At 30.6% G+C, this 18,285-nt stretch overlaps 1 protein-coding gene across 1 annotated transcript in view; it reads left to right on the top strand.

The window, feature by feature from the left end:
• Positions 1 to 8,363: 8,363 nt before the first annotated feature.
• Positions 8,364 to 18,285, top strand: part of LOC125064778 (protein Tob1) — a 41,979-nt gene continuing 32,057 nt past the window's right edge. The window contains exon 1 of the mRNA XM_047672000.1: positions 8,364 to 8,636. The gene's annotated coding sequence lies outside the window, so the exon portion shown is untranslated. The remainder of the gene's footprint in view (positions 8,637 to 18,285) is intronic.

Genomic DNA, 18,285 nt, shown 5'->3' with positions numbered 1-18,285 from the left:
CACAGATAAGTATATGATTAGTTTAGTTTGTTCAAGCATAGACATTACAGAAACTTTAAACCCTCTTTGATTCTTTGAAAAATAAATCTCTTACAAGTTCAGAATAAAATAAGTATAGAATTGCATAAGATTTTATAAAGTGCACTGTCAATTTTATTTCTTTAAAGTACATACATAGAGAGTAATATAAAAGGAAATATTCCAGTAACCTTTTATATGGAGCTTAGAATATTCTCGTCGAACTTTATGTAAATGTGGTTTAGACTTGAAAGAATACACACACAACAATACGCAAGGTGTATATAATGATAGAAGAATAATATTATAATACATGCAAATCTATGTTATTATATATTACAGATAAAATATAATTTTAAGTAAAGATGTGCGGAGTAGACCCAGTCCTTAGAACAGACGAATCTTAACTGAAGATTGCGCGTTCAATCCTGAATGCATCGGTTTTCGTTTTGTTATAATTGAATCCGTTCTCGGATAAAGGATAATGTAGTAAAAAATCTACATAGGTCCGACGAAATTTTGTCACACATGTTTCAACCCGCATTTTAACAACTTGGTAAAATAAGGTCTTACCTATCTTTCTTGAGAGGAAAGGAGGTTGTTGAATACTAAATTCAATATTTACAAGCTTTTGTTTTACAAGAAAAAAACTGCAGTTAAAAAGTTATTAAGTTTAGGTAACATATTATTTACATAACGCGGCTGGACCAAACACTAAGGAGTATTTATTTGAAGATTCGACTATACACGTGTGATCAATTTTCTTGCGTATTAATTTATCATATTGAAGATCGTTACTTTATGAAAAACCAAAATATCGGACATGCACTGCAATGCCTACCAAACTTTTATCTTTAGTTCAACAGAATAACAAATTAAATATATCAAATGGAGTATACATTTTAGTATTGTGTCATAGGTGTATTAGGAATACTAATTGCTATGGCCTAAAATGATTCTAGTAGACTAGTATTAACATGTTATATTTACAATTGTGAGTATAATTTCCTTCCTCTTTTATCAAACATGAGATGATACCTTTTCATATGCCACGATCTATTATCGTAGAGATAAGATAAACTGTATCTAAATATAAGTTAAATGCATAAACGATTATAATATTTACAATAATCTGTATAGAGAAACAATGGTAATGAAAATCAAAATCTGACATATTTTAACTACCTCTTCAAAAATCGAAGTTACGATCCTCATTCACTGCCCCACTGCTGCGACCTCATCTTTTAGTTCATTCATTATTTAAGAAAACATTGTCTTACTAACACTATATGGGCTAGTTTCAAAATAAAGGTGTTATTAAATCTTGCATCATGTCGTTTGTTCATTGTTCATTTCCGATCATTTTAGAAAAACAGTCTATAGAACTATGATATCTTTTTTTTATATTATAAGTAGACATACAAACAAATGATGGTAAGTGGTTACCACCACCTAATGACATTGGCGTTGTAGACAATATTAACCATTCCTTGAATCGTCAATGCGCCACCAACCTTCGAAAATTGAGATGTTACGTACCTTGTGCCTGTAGATTTACTGGCTCACTCACCCTTCACCTAAACACAATGCTAAATGACGTTCGGTATGATATAATAAGTGGATGATTTGCAGCCCAGACAGACCAGTATTTTTGCCACAGGGAGACATGTCATTGGGCTGGTGTACATAAGCTTTAACATCGCGGAGAAAAGTAGGTAACCAAGAGTAGAAACCATGTAGTCTATTTTATACAAATTCCTTTCTACAACGGTTCTCTTTGTAGTTGATAATCCCATTTTTTATGCGCTCGATATATCAATACGCCTCAGTTCGCCATTATAAATGGCAATAAAGTTTTTATGTGTGATCGCTAATCTCAATAACAAATGAAATAGTTTTCAGAGAACTTACACGTTTGTTTCTCCGAATCTTCTTAGCTTGTCTTGTCGAATGAAACTGAAAAAATAATAAAGTAATTCTATCATTACGTACAAGTATTGTCGATGTTATAATTCTTCCAATACATTCATAATAACTAAAGACAAATAAGTATTTTTCTCATTATTTCTTTTATTAAGATAATATTCAAACAAAGCAATTATTTTTCCCTTACTTTGAAGATAAATTAATAAGGACGTCTCGCTCGTTGAACTCATGATACCCTTGTTTCCCTCCTTATCCCATCATAAGATGTGTTTTTTCTACTTATTTGAGGAAGGCAGACGAATGAGCTCTTTGATGGTACTGAGAAATCACTTTAGCACTTAAATATAAGATAGAAGTATAAGTCCGTCAATATCCTGTTGCATAGCATGTTAACTTCTTGTGCTTGTAGTTATACTGGCTTACTCACTCTTCTCACTGGAACACAAAAATTTATACATGTTTCGCCGTGGAAAAAATTATGTTTGTTTGGCACCATATTGGTCTTTACAAACCCTACTGAGTAAATTGTTGTTCTTTTTTTCAAATTTAGAAAGACCTCTTTATACAAATTTTATTGAATGACAAAATCGACTTTATGCAACAATTTTCTACAATCCATCGAGCCGCTAGTACGTTGTTGAGTAAGCGAGTTGTAACATTTGATACATCTAACAAAAAACTTCCATATGATAATATCATTATGAAAAAATACAAGTAATTTCATAGCACTATGAACGTGTAACGATAGAACAACAACTATGTGTATATTATGCTTTTATACAAGTACTAAAGTTAGTCACACATCACACTAAACCGGAGATTGAACTTGTATTTGGAGGGAAAACTTCGGAATGAAATTGACAGGACAAGTCTTAACATGTCAGTAACGGGAGATAATCCTAATGCTTCAGCTCGGAAAGTTTTAAGAGAATATGACAAATTTACTAAATGAAAAAGTCTGTTGCAAGATTAGTTTTAAAACTTATTTAATGCAATATTTGCTGTACATTTGGGGTCAATAACCTTTCTGTTTTTATTTTTTAGCTCTCGTATCCCGTAATAAACATAAGCCGGTATTCAAAATGAAATAAAATATATGCATGAATATCTAGTTTCTGCACGCGGCTTCGCCTGCGAGAGAACATAAAAGAATTAACATCTTTTAATAAAATGATCAGCATCAAATGAAAATTAAACTGAAAAGAAGGTTACGACAACGTTTGTCTTTGAGTTTGGCGGCCATTTTTTTTTTAACATTGAAACCAGAATAAACGACTGTCAATCATAGCGCGTAAATAATATACTACATCTGTATATATTTGTATATACATTTATTTCAAGTTGCGGTGTTTCGTAACGATATACTGACAATGACATTATGTAGACTGAAGTAATAACAGAAAATTATGCTAAACAATGTTCCGACCTCGCTTGTGATACGCGTGACCAGGAGCGATTCCGGTAATTAGCATATGTCTAGGTACAAGTTTCGTAATCATTTTACTCTTGAATTCATTGCGACGCACATTTATGTAAATGTACTATGTTAAAATTAATCTTATTAAATTCTATGAAATTATGTAAAACCAGTTGTCGTTTTAGGGGTTGGTTGTCTTGTGTTAGGCAAAAAAAGCCTATTTCCTTCCTTGGAGTTTAAGTTTGCTTTATACCAAATTTCGTCAAATTCGGTTCGTTTGTTTGGCAGTGAAAGAAAGACCGACAGAGTTACTTTCACGTTTATAATATTAGTATAGATTATGACCTGAAGTCGAGGGGGTCTAAAGGAACGTGCAGGCTTAGGCACTTTAGATAAAGATCTAATGGTAACACTGCATGGCCTCCTCTCTTATGTTAGAAGAAACTTGAAGTTTATTTAACGTCTTTTCTCCACTGCTTGCTGGCTTCCTGGTACTTTTGTGTCTATGTGTGTTCAAACGTCATTACCGTATCTGAGTACGATATAAAATACAATTCAATAAAATTGCTCGATTCCACCTGTTCTAAACACCGAGTCAATTATCTAGGTACATACATATTTTTTTTTATAATTTACTTAGCTTGTAAAATTAATACAAAAATTTAAAAAAATATAATGGTATCAATACAGTTGTTAATGTTCTATTGCTGAGTAACTCCCAACTCTTCAACTGAGGAGAAGATTTGCAACCCATATTCACGCTGGAATGAAGACTCACGTGCAGGTTTTGACTCGATGTTTTCTTTCAACGCCTAACACGAAATCAATTATAAATAAAATGAAAGCCCGTAAAAATTCAGCTATACTTGCCCGAGTTTGAACCCAAAATAATCGGGTCAGTTCACGTGTGTGATCACTGGTCCTCATATAGCCTCTAAATTACATAAAGAACGTTTATCATTAAATAAACAATGTGATTGTATATACGAAATAACAAATTGTTGGTATTATATATTTTGTATCAAGATAATATTTCCAGAAGTGACTTGAAATTTTATTTATATTATGGTGCGAGCTTCAACTGACATTTTATTTATTAGATTGTGAAAGTTTATTAATAAAGATTAATTTTATTGTTTCTGTAATAAAAAAAATACTATGATAATAATCTTCATCATCATGCCTTTATTGAGGCATTGTATAAACTTGTATTTTTATATTACTTACAATTTTACGGTCAGCGTGACACCAAAACTCCATGGGAATTAAATGATAAGGCGCTTTCGCAGTGAATTAGATGTGCTTAACAAAAAATCCCTTAGTCTCCTTATATAAAAGAGGGTGTGGCTCATTCTCTGCCAGAAATACCTAACTTAATATAATATATATATATTATCATTTTATTTTTATAATACAAGAACTGTGAAGTGTATTTTCTGTTAACTTAAGATACTCGAATATGTTTTCGTAAATCAATATTACATATACGTCATAGTAATCATTTACTACAAACATATTTTGCTTACCTACTACTCCTACGTAGGAGACGAAGGAGTAGTACAAGCATTAGTCTGAAAAGAAGACAATTCGTTTACTTTAAGGTACAGCCAGACATATTACAATTAATATTGAATATTATTTTATCAAAATTAACAAAATATTATTTAAAAATGAATATGAACGAGTAATCAATACTTTTGATAAAAAATACATAAATAAATATAACATAACCAAAGAAAATTTAATATCATATTTAGCAATTTTTGAGATAAAAAGATTTATACAATTAATCGCAGACTTCCTAGAATAGTGTAATGTAACCCAACGGCGATTAATTACAGTTTGTAATTAAAAACAACGCCCTAAGAGAAGTTTCGAAAATAAAACAATTATAATTAGACTTTGAAACACACAGCAATAAGTAATGAGATTTTATTTAAAATTTAAACATGAATAACTCCACTCAAATCGATTGAGTGGAGTTATTTATTTCCTTCATACTTAGATATAAATTATAAAAATATATTCTAATATACGCGCTGATTTTTTTTTTATGAAATAGGTAGGCGGACTGGCCATAGATATGTAAGACAGATAAGAAATTTCAACCATTTCTTACTAACCAATGTGTCACCAACCATGGACACTAAAATGTTATATTCCTTGTGCCTTTAGTTACACTTGCTCAGTCATCCTTCAAATGAAGACACAACAGTACTAAGTCTTGTCGGTAGAATATGTGATAAGTGGTTAGTACCTACCCAGACAGGCTTCACAAAGCTCTATCACCAAGTAAGATAAAAACAAAAATTGGTAGAAAATGATAAAAATATCATTCACTTTTTTCAGTAGAAATATATTTAGCAACCAGTATAAACATTTTCGGCTTTAAATTTGATTGAGCACTTATTTAGTATTATTTCAAGGACGACACCATTACGCTAAAAGCTACGTAAAACACTTAACAGTAATTTGAGTCAAGAAGACAACAGAATTTTAAATTCTCCCTCGAGTCATTTGCGAGGACATTTTTGAAATAATTCCAAAAGAAATGTATTATTTTATTGTATCTTGTAATTTCATTTATAAATAAAAAGGTTTTCTTATTTGCACATTTATAAAAACAAACGAACAATTACATTTAGTCTAGTTTTATTGTGGACTTAAATTAGTTGTATAAAGATCGAAATGACTGTGACTTATAATGGGGGCAAATATCGAAGACATCAAGAATTTTTTTTATAGAAGTAATAGGACGAGCAAATGGGTCACCTGATGGTAAGTGGTTACCACCGTTCATAGACATTGGTACTGCACAATTAATTATTCTTCGTATAATCAATACGCCACCAACCTTGAGAGCTAAGATGTTATGTCCCTTGTGCCTATAGTTACACTGGCTCACTCACCATTCAAAACGTAAAACAACATTACTAATTATGGTTAAATGTAGTGACATATCTTATAAGACATAAGTGTTACGCAAATGGCACAAATATATAATTTGAAAATAGAGAAAATAGATAAAAATTGCACGGTTTGCTTGTCCTACCGCGTCTCTTGCAAACCTACTACAATAGATAAATTTGTATATTATAAAGTTACAAAAATACAGTGTTGTATTATTTATATTCAATGTATATAAAAAAAGTCTAAAGTGTGTACTAATCGAGCAGTTTAAACAATAATAATAAGCGTTATTCTGTCATCCATCATCGTACGTAGAACATAATTAAACATAACAATAGTTATTCCAATTATGAATTAATACACAACACGTAGTAGCTCTTACGTCAATTAATCATCAATAAAAACAACAATCAAATAAAGAGAATTACGTAACCTAGCTCTTGGCCTCATCCTGTTCCACGTCCGTAATCCATCGTCCTGTCGTTCGAACGTGATTTTAATGTGAGAAACAGAAAAAAGCAAAATTACGCATTAATCTATATTATAGGTCATCAAATTGGCCATCTGATGGTGAATGTTCACTTAAACCCAAAGACATTCGCGTCGTAAGAAACATTAAACTAACCATTCCTCACAACAACAACGGGCCACCAACCTTGAGAACTAAGATATCAATTGTGCAGTTACAGTGGTTTACCCTCCAAACCCACACAACAATACTGAGTATTGTTGTGTTTTTTGGAATAGAATATGTGATTCAAATTGGATCAATTTTATTTATATTTTGATCAAAATATACAAATTAATTTTTACCAGTCCCCACTGATTTTGTTGAAATACCGCGCACACTGTCGACAATTTATAGAATCGGATACTAATTTATTGCAGAATTACATAAATAAATACTATTTTTTTTTTTTTATAGTGGTCCTATAAAGTTTTATTTTACACGTAATCAACATATCTCTAATCGTGGTATTTTCGTACAAATTCGACTCACACTTAAATAATTTAACTTAATAAAACTCTCCACGGATAGTTATTAATATATTTTTAATATAAAGACATTAGAAAAAATAAGTACCGTTAAATTTTAACATTCGATTTCATCTTGAAAAATAATAAATTAAACAAAATTAGGTATAAATTTAAGATGCTATGTACTCCTTTCTACTGGTAGTATTATCCAAGAAATCCTAATCCTGCTGGAATATTCTACGTGAGAGTTCGCTTCACCGTAAATCCTTGTTAGGTCAATTTGAGAAATAGTTTGTTTAGTTTGAAACTGTGGGCGTAGTTTTACATACCACAAGAAACATACCTAACAAGTAATCATGAAAAAGTCGAAACCTATGGTATTATGGATATGGAATCCCAGTGCGTAAATTCGATTCGTAGTGTACCGTATTTTTAAATAACAAATGGTTTTATAATTTTGAAGTTGAATGTATTATAATTTTGATTAAAAAGTCTTTATATTTCTAAACGTCTCAATTCTCTATATTAAAATCAGTTTTTATTAAATATAATGTTATGCTTTCTGAAAGATATGAAATACCCATATTTAATTTAAATACATGCACGATTTGCCTAGAGGCATGAAAGCTTCTAACCGTATATTGTATACAGTGGCATATACTTTATTTATAAATTTGAATAATTTGAAGGCCCTCTATTAAATGTTTTAGCGTATCTGTTTTTTTCCAAGCACAAAAGTAATTTAATGTTGTCAAATTTTAACTATTTTGATATTGCCATTAGGCAGCGCAGAGATTACGTAAACGGCTTTTTAGAAAATTATATGTCTTATCCTAAAAGGCATATAAGGCATAGGTAAAATTATTAATCACCTACGTCACACTCTATGCTACGAAAGCGTAGCGTATTCCTACAATTGTATGCGCCCAATCTTACAGTAACGTCCTTAAACTTGTCAAGTGTATCAGCACGGTAGAGTGGGCAAGTGCAGCCCAGTCCCCGTGACCTACATCTGACGACCCTCGCTCGGGAAGCTGCTAATTTCCACCATCGTCGAGCGACGTCACAGCGGGGGCCGGGGTACCTCGTCGACTCGCTGGCTGCTCGCTCCGACCAGTCCGCCGCTTCTATTCGATCAACAAACACGTCGGCCGTGACCAAGCGCTTTGCCGCGAACAATAAAACCTCACACTCGCCTGATCGGAGAAACATTCAGTGAGCATCAGTTTTTTTTAAAGTGTAGTGAAAATTATTATTTTTTCCAACTGTGACAAGTCAGGCGGGCGGAGGCTCGGGTGGGGCGCGTTCCGCTGACACAGTGGCTCAGTCAGCCGCCGGACGCCGAGTGGCAAGCACCATCGATTTTCTCCAAACGGCTGTACGCGAGGTACGTAATATCACGTGCTCGTATTTTCATCGTGGCTATTTCCACGCGCCGCGTATTTTCGAACGATCTGCTTAGCGTTCAAGGCCGCGTCTGTTTGCACTGAAGTTTACGTTTATAACATTTACGTTATGATCGGTAGTGTAAATCTTGGACAATGCGTTATCTATTATCGCGACGGTCGTCGAGAAGGAAAACGAATCGCTTTCATGGTTTCACGATCTTCAAAGCGCGTTTAGAATAAGTAATGCGATAACGCTGTATTACCAAGGTCGCAATCAACTTATCCGTGCCGTGTCATATTATTCTTTCAGTGTGATGTAAATATGTTACGAGCTTCTTATATTGCCATATGGAAAAGATCATTTCCATCGTGATGTTATTAGATGAAACGTTATTGCAATGTGTGTAACTCGCTAGATGCAGATACTATTAATTTGATCATGACCTACAGACGCCACCGGTCTAATATTACTATAGTGATAGACAATCTGGCATCTGTTCAGAGGATATTCATTCAAAAAGTCATATGAAATATTACACATTAAAACAAATGTAGAAAGTTATGCTTAATAATTGTAGAGTCGTAATTATAGCCCCGTCTTTGCAATCACATATTCATAGTCCCTTAAAGCCCCTTAAAAAACGTCTGCAGCTATTATATGGTATATAATATACTTACCTAGAATATTACTTTTAGATGCTTGAACATAATAAAGAAAAAGAAAATTTTCATCTCTAAATAATTACGATGTGTAAATAAAGGTCATAAGTTTGTTTTAATTAAATTAAAAATAAACTTTAAACGCGTAAATATAGAGCAGGTATTTGCAATGCTAGCGTATTTTATGTAATCATATATAACCTAAGTTTAAGTAAAATAATATAATCAGTGTTTGTGTTTGATTGATTTTCAATAAAATAAAATGTATTCGTGCTGTGTGATTGTCTGTTTTGTTTTGTTGACTCAATTTTCAGTAATTATTTGTAAAAAAAAATGCGTCAAAATACTGCAAATTACTTTATTTTAATATTGTCGATTAATATTATGAATTTAAATTTTATATTTTTGTTTATAATAACAGTTTCTATTTATATCGCCATAAAGATTTTATTGAGTTCTTATCGCACAATCGTGTTGGTAACCAAACAAAACGGTGCCTTTAAATAACATTTTTAAGTATCATTTCACAACCAGGTAGTAAAATTTCAATTACTTTCCTCATCTTTATTTTATAAAATACCTATAAAAATAAATATCAATAATCATATAACTTACCTCAGAGTAAAACATCAATCTTATAAACATATTTTTATTATTTGGGCATAACTTAAATATATATAAATAAACTAAGTATATACATAAAAATAGATGTTCATTAAAATGAGAGGAAATTATTAAAATGAATTAATTTTATACGCGACAACCAATCAAAACAAACAAATCAACATTGAAAATTATTTCTAATCAAAACCTATGTAAGTCAAATACATAAAATATATTCATAATTCGAATGTATTTTGTAATAAATCCATAACTTTACTGAAGAAGTTCAAACCAAGCTTGAACACGTAAACAGCAAGACCATTAATCAACGTATCAACGTACGTAGCTTAACGGTCATGGCCCACGTCCAACTCAGAATTCAGGTCAATAGGTTTAGTTTACCGACTTTTTAATGTATCACTGAAATTCTGATTCTGAACATAATCATTTATTTGTCAGAATTATTTTGTCTTTTGTCAAAATCATAGAATCTACGTAAATGTGAATAGAATGATACGTGAAGTATTGTAATCTGTAATTAAATGTTGGATTCGGTTAGCTTGTCTTTAATTAATTATTTAAATTGTTTCATCTCTTTCTGTCATATTTATTTGACATACGAAAAAAAGAGACGGCATTGTTTAACACATCTCTCTCAACAACATTTAAGTAAAACTCTAAGTTAATTAATGTAATCAATAGATTATCTATCTTATTAAATATATGCTTTAAAATACGGAATAATATATGAAATCAAAATAGTTTATTTTTATATAAATGGTATCGTAAAGAAACAAAAAACAAAATAAAAAGAAAAAAACGTTCGTTATAGGCGTATAAAGTATATTCTCATATAAATAAAATAGGTACTTTGTTAAAAGAGATTTAAATTATCAATTATTTTAAAAGGCCTATATAAAGGTAACTACGCTGAAAAAAATCATTACGCTTTAGATGGTCTAGCAACCTGACCTCTATTTTACCTTTAATATATTACAAAGGTCAGTACGTAGACGTATTATTTGACAGTTGTATGGATAGTGTTTCCAAAAAAAAATACATGAAAACCTTTAAGTATTTATTTAACATTTAAATTATACTAAAATTCGTACGAAGAGGACTTCACAAGGGCACTTTCGTTCATGTATATTACTCTTCATTTTCTTGATCTATTTTAATATATTTAGAACTGTAATTGTTGCTAGATAATAAATTGACTAAAATATTCTTATTCAATATTTATTACTTGTATTTACTAATAATAAACTTACTTTTAATAGAATTAATTTTATTGTAAAAGATGGATTCAATCTCAATACGTTTTCAAAATCAGTCGCTAGACGATAGTTCAAGGACAATCGTGTAGACAAGTCAATTATAATAATACATAAATCTAATTAATATTATAAGTGCGAAAGTGAGTTTTTATTTATATTTTTGTTACGCTTTCACGTCGAAACTAATAATCTACATCTAACAACCGATCATTATGAAATTTTGCACAGAAGTTTCTATGACAACATAGAAAAAAAGAACTCTCATAGTATAGAAAATAATTACATTTAATTGAATACAGTTTTACTATCGCGTTCAAAATTCAATGGTCATAGGTTATAAGGTGATTAGAACACGTATTCATGTCAAGGTGTACTGTCACGGTTGCGCCCTATCGTCGAATGGTCTTTGTGACCGCGAATGTACACAATAAACGTAACGCATTTCATTCGCGATCGGAAGGAAACGGTCGTTTGTAGAACGAACGGACCTTTTGTTTTTATTATTGTGAAATTGGAAGTTTATTTTGTATATAAGTAAATAACTTTATAAATGGTACTATTTAGTTTAATAATGACATTCGTTCATTTAACGTATAAAAAGATAAATATTACGTTTATCTTTTTTTGATAAAAAAAAATAACATTTTCCTTCTATAAATACCATATAAATACCAAGCATTTTCTGACATATCTACTACTAATATTTTTTCTAGTAAAAACGATATATAACGATTAATATAGATTCTTTCCTATCGTTATTTCTAAGCTAACGAACCCCATTGTAACTGGCTAAAAAGAAATCCCTTTACTTTTTTATTTAAAAATGAAGTACGATTAATCAATGCCTAGTCTGTTTCGTCCACTCTGACCTAATTTTAACTCCCTTACCTCACGCAATCGAGTTCCGAGATTTTTTTAGTCAAGGAAAAGTAACTTTTTCCTTAATAAAAGAATTCGTTCTGATTGCGCCCGAAGTCATTAACGTAGAGTTATTAATTAGATTTTTTTGTTATAAAAACTCTTTTATATAAACCTTTTTTTATTGTAACTTAAAATTATGATAAAAAATGGTAACCCGACCGTGAAAATGTACCGTGTAGAAAATTCGTCATAAAATCAAAATGTTGATGAAAATACAAGATGCAACTTTATTAATAAGTATATTTTAATATGCGTATATTTATAAAATTACTGCTTACGGCTTTAATATTTCTACATATATATTTTTTTAATATCTGTTATTAGGCTTTGAATCGACATAATTGTATCAAGCATTATATGAAACTGCCATATATTCGTAATTTTATATTATTTGATAATATAAGAACAAAAACACTAATTAGAGAAAAATATATATTTTATTCAAATAAAATACACAATACAAATCTTGTATTATGTATATATTACATACATATAATATAATTATGTTAGTTTGCCACAATATATAATAAATTAAAACAGATGTACCAGGAGATTATAAGTAATATAAAGCCTTACTTTGCTGAAAATACATTTTATTCAATTTTACTTATGACCATACTGTACATGGCGTAATGTGATTGCAGGCAATGGTAATATTTATTTTATATACATAAAGTAAATGTAAATGTACCTCTGCTCAAACGTCTCAGTTCCTGAGGTGGTTTGGAACTTATTCCAACATACCGTCAAATATCTGTGTTAACTGTTCATCATTATAAAAACAAGCTTTTTTTATGGCTTGGCAGAGTAATATACGGATCAAGTGAATGTCTGGATGTTATGTTTTTGATAAAATTGGCAAATATATCTTTTCACCAAATTTTACCACCACCACGACTCTAAGCCAATTTCGATCCCATACCCAAAAATGATATAAAAGATTTGATTTATTTTCTATCTCTACCAATTATATTGGTAAAATCAGCTGTCAAAATAAAACACGACTTTATAAGTACCAATATTTTGCGGTACAATAACGGTTGCGTGGTACCTCGACGGGCTTGAAGCCAAGCTTACTATATCATCAATCAAAATTTCTCCTATTTACAAATGTTCTCGAAAAAAATATCTTGCACACAATTAGTTTTATTATCTTTGATTATAATCAATGTCAATGGAAATAAATTTATACAAGAATATTTAGTAACGATAATAAAATAGCTATCGTTATAACAAATTTGAAATTACAACTACGTTATTCCGAGATCGTTCGATAAGCACGCGATATAACTATTTACTCAATGAAATAACTAGACTACATGTATAAATAATATTTACTCGGTAAATTATTAATAGACGTATCATCAAAACTAAAACTTCATTTAAATCACAGCAACTCCAGAACCAATCGATTTTGATCTCCTCCTCATTGGGAAGAGTGTTTTTCAATTGCTTTCTCTATTTATTTTGGTATTTAATAGGTAAGCTAGTAACATCAAGCTTCTGACACTCCAAAATCAATCCGTCGCTTCTGAAGCAATGTTTGTTTCTATAAAAAAAATCCGTAAATAATTTTCAATACTTAACTAACTTTCAATTTTATGGTAGTTTTTATGTTTTATAGATAGGGTGGAAGAATGACCACCTAATGGTAAGTGCCCACATTAGAGCTGTAAGAAATATATTAAGGTAAAATGAAATTATAAATTTGAGTGTATTTCATTGAAAAAAAAAAATAACTACTAAATATCTTGACGGTTCTTCTATGTAGAGAATTAACATCTTAATCCTTTAATATAATTAATCAAAATTCCTATAAGAGCATATTTGAATAAAAAGATATTGATTTAGTTTTGCTCATTATCTAAGTCTGGTAGAAAGTAGTCGAGAACACCAATAAATGTCTCTAGGTATTAACTAGGTACATCATGTAATTTCGTTTTATTGTTACTATTAAAAATAATGTTTTAAAACTTCAAATAATCTAGAATTGAAGTGTACATAATTTATTATAAATACGACTCGAAGCAACGAATATAAATAGCGGTACATCTAAGAAACTATGATCTTGTAAAATGTTCTGAAAATGCAAACAGTAAAAATATTCATACATTACGAACGACAAATTTAACTTCAATATGTTTTGGTTACATGAATATTTTACTCGATACACTGAATTGTACGAAAGCTTTATCGGTTATCGTTTATACTAAAATATTTTCATGTGTTAAACATACCTATAGCCGACACATTGGTAAAAGTATTTTATTACGAAAAAGAAAAATTAGAAGTCAGATTCTTTTAAAACATGTATTTGAATCTAAGGAAAAATCTAAATTTAAAAGAAAAAGTTTATTATAGGGTAAATGAAATTCAAACCAACGGTTCGAAATGTTTTACCGAGGCAAACATTAACCGTATTCCATATGTGTGTTGTTACCACACTTTTCTCAGTTCCTATAAAATATTATTTCCATTTTTAAATTATTGAATTAAGCAATAATAATTGTCATCGAATTTAATTTATTAAAGAGCAAATAGAATACGAGCCAACTCTGACATAATAAGAAGTAAAACTGTTTCAAAGTCAATGCCAAGATAAACTTAGCACCGTTAAATAATCGTACATTAGACCGTTGAAATAGAATAATAAGTCAAATTAAAACTATATTTAATCGGTAGATTTACGTAAACCCCTAAACCTTGTAACGACGTGCAACTTTTATATAAATAAATTAATATAATTGTTTATTATGTGACAGAAACATACCTATTTCAAGCCTTTGTTACAAATAAATTAGATGTGATCAACCTATATCGAATTTGACGGATTAAAGAACAAAATTAATACATACTCTTAAATGAATAGTTTACACGTAGTTTTGTTTTCTCTCTCTAACATCAGTATTTTGACATTCGAAAGAATAAGACAGATCATTGTGTAAATTTACAACAGTTATTCAATTAGTAAGATAGTTGGGACCTTAAATAATCAAATAATATGTGAATTATCGATGTTTCTTGTTGATAGAAAGTAAATTTCGAATCACTCGTAAACGATAATGTTTATTTGTTTCACTCGTTCTTTCAATCTATTCACGTGATTTCGAAACGTACTTAACATGTACAATAATTAAAAAAAAACAAACATTTTGTTTTCACTGTAGACAATAAACATTCATAAATATATATAAATTTACACATAAATACATAATGATATCAATGTACAAACAATACAATGCACGTTTACAATTTTGATGTATGTAGCGCAGTGGCGCAGATAATTATATCGTGAAGGTCATATAGGTCTTAGAAGGTAAATTACGTTAAATGATTATGATGAGAAATTGTTCAATGTTAAACGTTTAATGGGACACTCCATCCACTACAAAGGATTGTAGTTGGTCTTCAAAGTACATTAATGGAACACTGAAGACAAGCTTAAAAAAAAATAAATGTATATCTTTTTATATGAAGTATAATAATGATACTCGTAACACAAAACTTAGCTGTAACCATTACAAATGTGACATTGTACTGTAAATACATCTATAAATAAGAATATAATATCAACCAAACGAATTCGAACCAAAATTTGGATAAGGCAGTCATCTGTATGAATACTATTTGTGGGTATATATGCCAACATAAGTGCAATATCAGTTCTCTCATACGCATACTTAGATGGAACAGCAACCTGAAAAAGCCAGTGTGTACCTACCTAGACGGGTTTGCACAAAGACTACCACTAAATTATAGACTTGACTTGAGATGGTCTCTGTTCTACTTATCAATGGAATAACTAAATGATTAATCCTACTAATATTATAAACGTGAAAGTTTGTATGTGTGGATGGATGTTTGTTACTCTTTCACGCAAAAACTACTGAATGGATTTCGATTAAACTTTCCAATAATATAGCTTATACATCAGAATAACACATAGGCTACAATTTATAAAGATACTAGCTGGTGCCCGCGACTTCGTCTACGCAGGATTAGTATTTGGAGTAGCTTATATTAGCGTGGCGTAGAAAAGAACTAACATTATGACATAAATATGTTTTGAGCCGCATTTGAAAAATATAACTGCTTGACAATATTTTAACATAAGAAAATTGGCAATATAATAAATATACGGTAATTAGGCACTGCAGAACCCTGATCATAGGCCTATAGTTATCTAGCTACTGCAGTATGCTCTTATAAACTATATTTAACGATTTTTTTTCCTTCAGCATAAACATGCAGATTTTTTGCTTTGGAAACACGTGAGCAAGCCACATAGAGCAGACCGTGAGAAAAACATGGCGTGCCTAAATGTATGCCTGCTACCTTTAAGGTTTGACCCTGCGATTTGTTGATCGTCATTACAAATGCGACTTTTAACGGGAACTGCAGGCGTTCAAATGCGACTCAAAAAATATTTATGTCATAATGTCAGTTCTTTTCTACGCCACGCTAATATAAGCTACTCCAAATACTAATCCTGCGTAGACGAAGTCGCGTGCACCAGCTAGTTACAAATAAAAACATCTCATCTATGACAAAATTTGTAAAATAATGTATATGTTATTGTAAGAAGCCACGCCTTGGTAAGCGGAGCTAGGACCTTCACCTAGGTGGAGCCCCGGTATAGTAAAGACGCCTATGTTCAGCATTGGACGAAAACAGGGTGATGATAATGAAGTAATGAAACTGTCTATTAATGTTCCTATTTGGGCTAAAGTCTCCTATGAATTAAAAGAACATTTTAAGCCCCTCCTTGTTGATAAATACACATGGCAAATTTTTTACGACACATGCGTCTATACCAATGACGCTTTCCTTGACCACCAAACTACACGTAAACTCAAATGCTTGATAAGATTAGACCCACAATTTTTGGTTAATATTCACGTATTAAAACCAAAATGTATTTGCAACATCGTTTAATACAGTCATGTTTGGAATAGAAAGAACAGAAGCTCTAATTATTTCCAAATCGAACAGAATACACCCACATGCCATTACCTGCGATTGCGTCATATGAACATTAATTCATTCCTTTATCTCTCCATCAGATCCGAGATAACTGAAAACTATTCAGGGTGATACATTGATGCCAAAACGTGAATGTTATTTCACCAATTCAACTGGCATCTATTCAAAATTGCTACCAAATTTTCTGCTGTTGCTTTGGTTCCAACAGTATCGTTAATTGCGCTTTTCATTCGCATGGAAACATATTTTTTATGTGAATGTCTATTGGCACGCCTTAGGTATATGACGGAGTCGTATACCGTGACGATAAACGACGTGACGTTATCTTATTCCGCGTGCTCCTGTCCATATCTACCGCTCCGAATCTATTCAATTGTATGTATGTGCATATCGGGTTATTATACTTGTTGATTACGTAAAAAAAATATATTTTATTGATGTAACTGCTTTTATTTATTAACTCCATTTTAAATTATTCGCCTTATTTAATTGTAAATAATTTCAACAGCCATAATGTTTCATATTTTAATGTCTGTCGAGTGTCACGTGATGGCCACATTTTTTTAGAAATAAATAAAAATGTTTTTTGGACCATCTAAATTTATGACATAAAGAATTTAATGTTAAACGATTCTAATATTAACACTCTTAAATCTTTTAAGGCTATTTCTTCTAAGGTCTAATTTATTACGCACATAATATTAATTCTTTTAAACTTTCGGTTACGGAATATATAAAATGAAATACTCGTTTGGACATTTTTTTTGTTCATTCGCCAATACTAGATACCTATATATAAATATAATATAACGTAATTATTTCATTTATATAAAAATAATATATAAAATGTAATTTTTATTTACATACAATATAATTAGCTATCATCCCCTCTAACCTTTCTATTAGTATGAGTACATATAATATCGAAGCATAGGTATATATCGAAGCTGAAATATTATTAAAAAATTGAAAACATCCAACGAAAATCTTTCACTAATCTATTTTTATATTTTTCTAATAATATCAGTACATCGTTACAAATATTACCTGAAACTTATTTTAAGTACATTATTTTTTTCATCCTAACTCTCTTAACACATTAAATTAGCTCTTGGAACGTCTACAGCGCTTATTATTAATTTGGCAAACATTTCATCACGTGCAGAGCTGTCGCTTTGAAGATGAAACGTGACTTAAGTTAAGT

The sequence above is a fragment of the Vanessa atalanta genome, chromosome 6, assembly GCF_905147765.1.
Source record: "Vanessa atalanta chromosome 6, ilVanAtal1.2, whole genome shotgun sequence".
In the NCBI taxonomy this organism is placed as follows: Eukaryota; Metazoa; Arthropoda; class Insecta; order Lepidoptera; family Nymphalidae; genus Vanessa; species Vanessa atalanta.
This window is presented reverse-complemented; position numbering and strand designations above follow the sequence as displayed.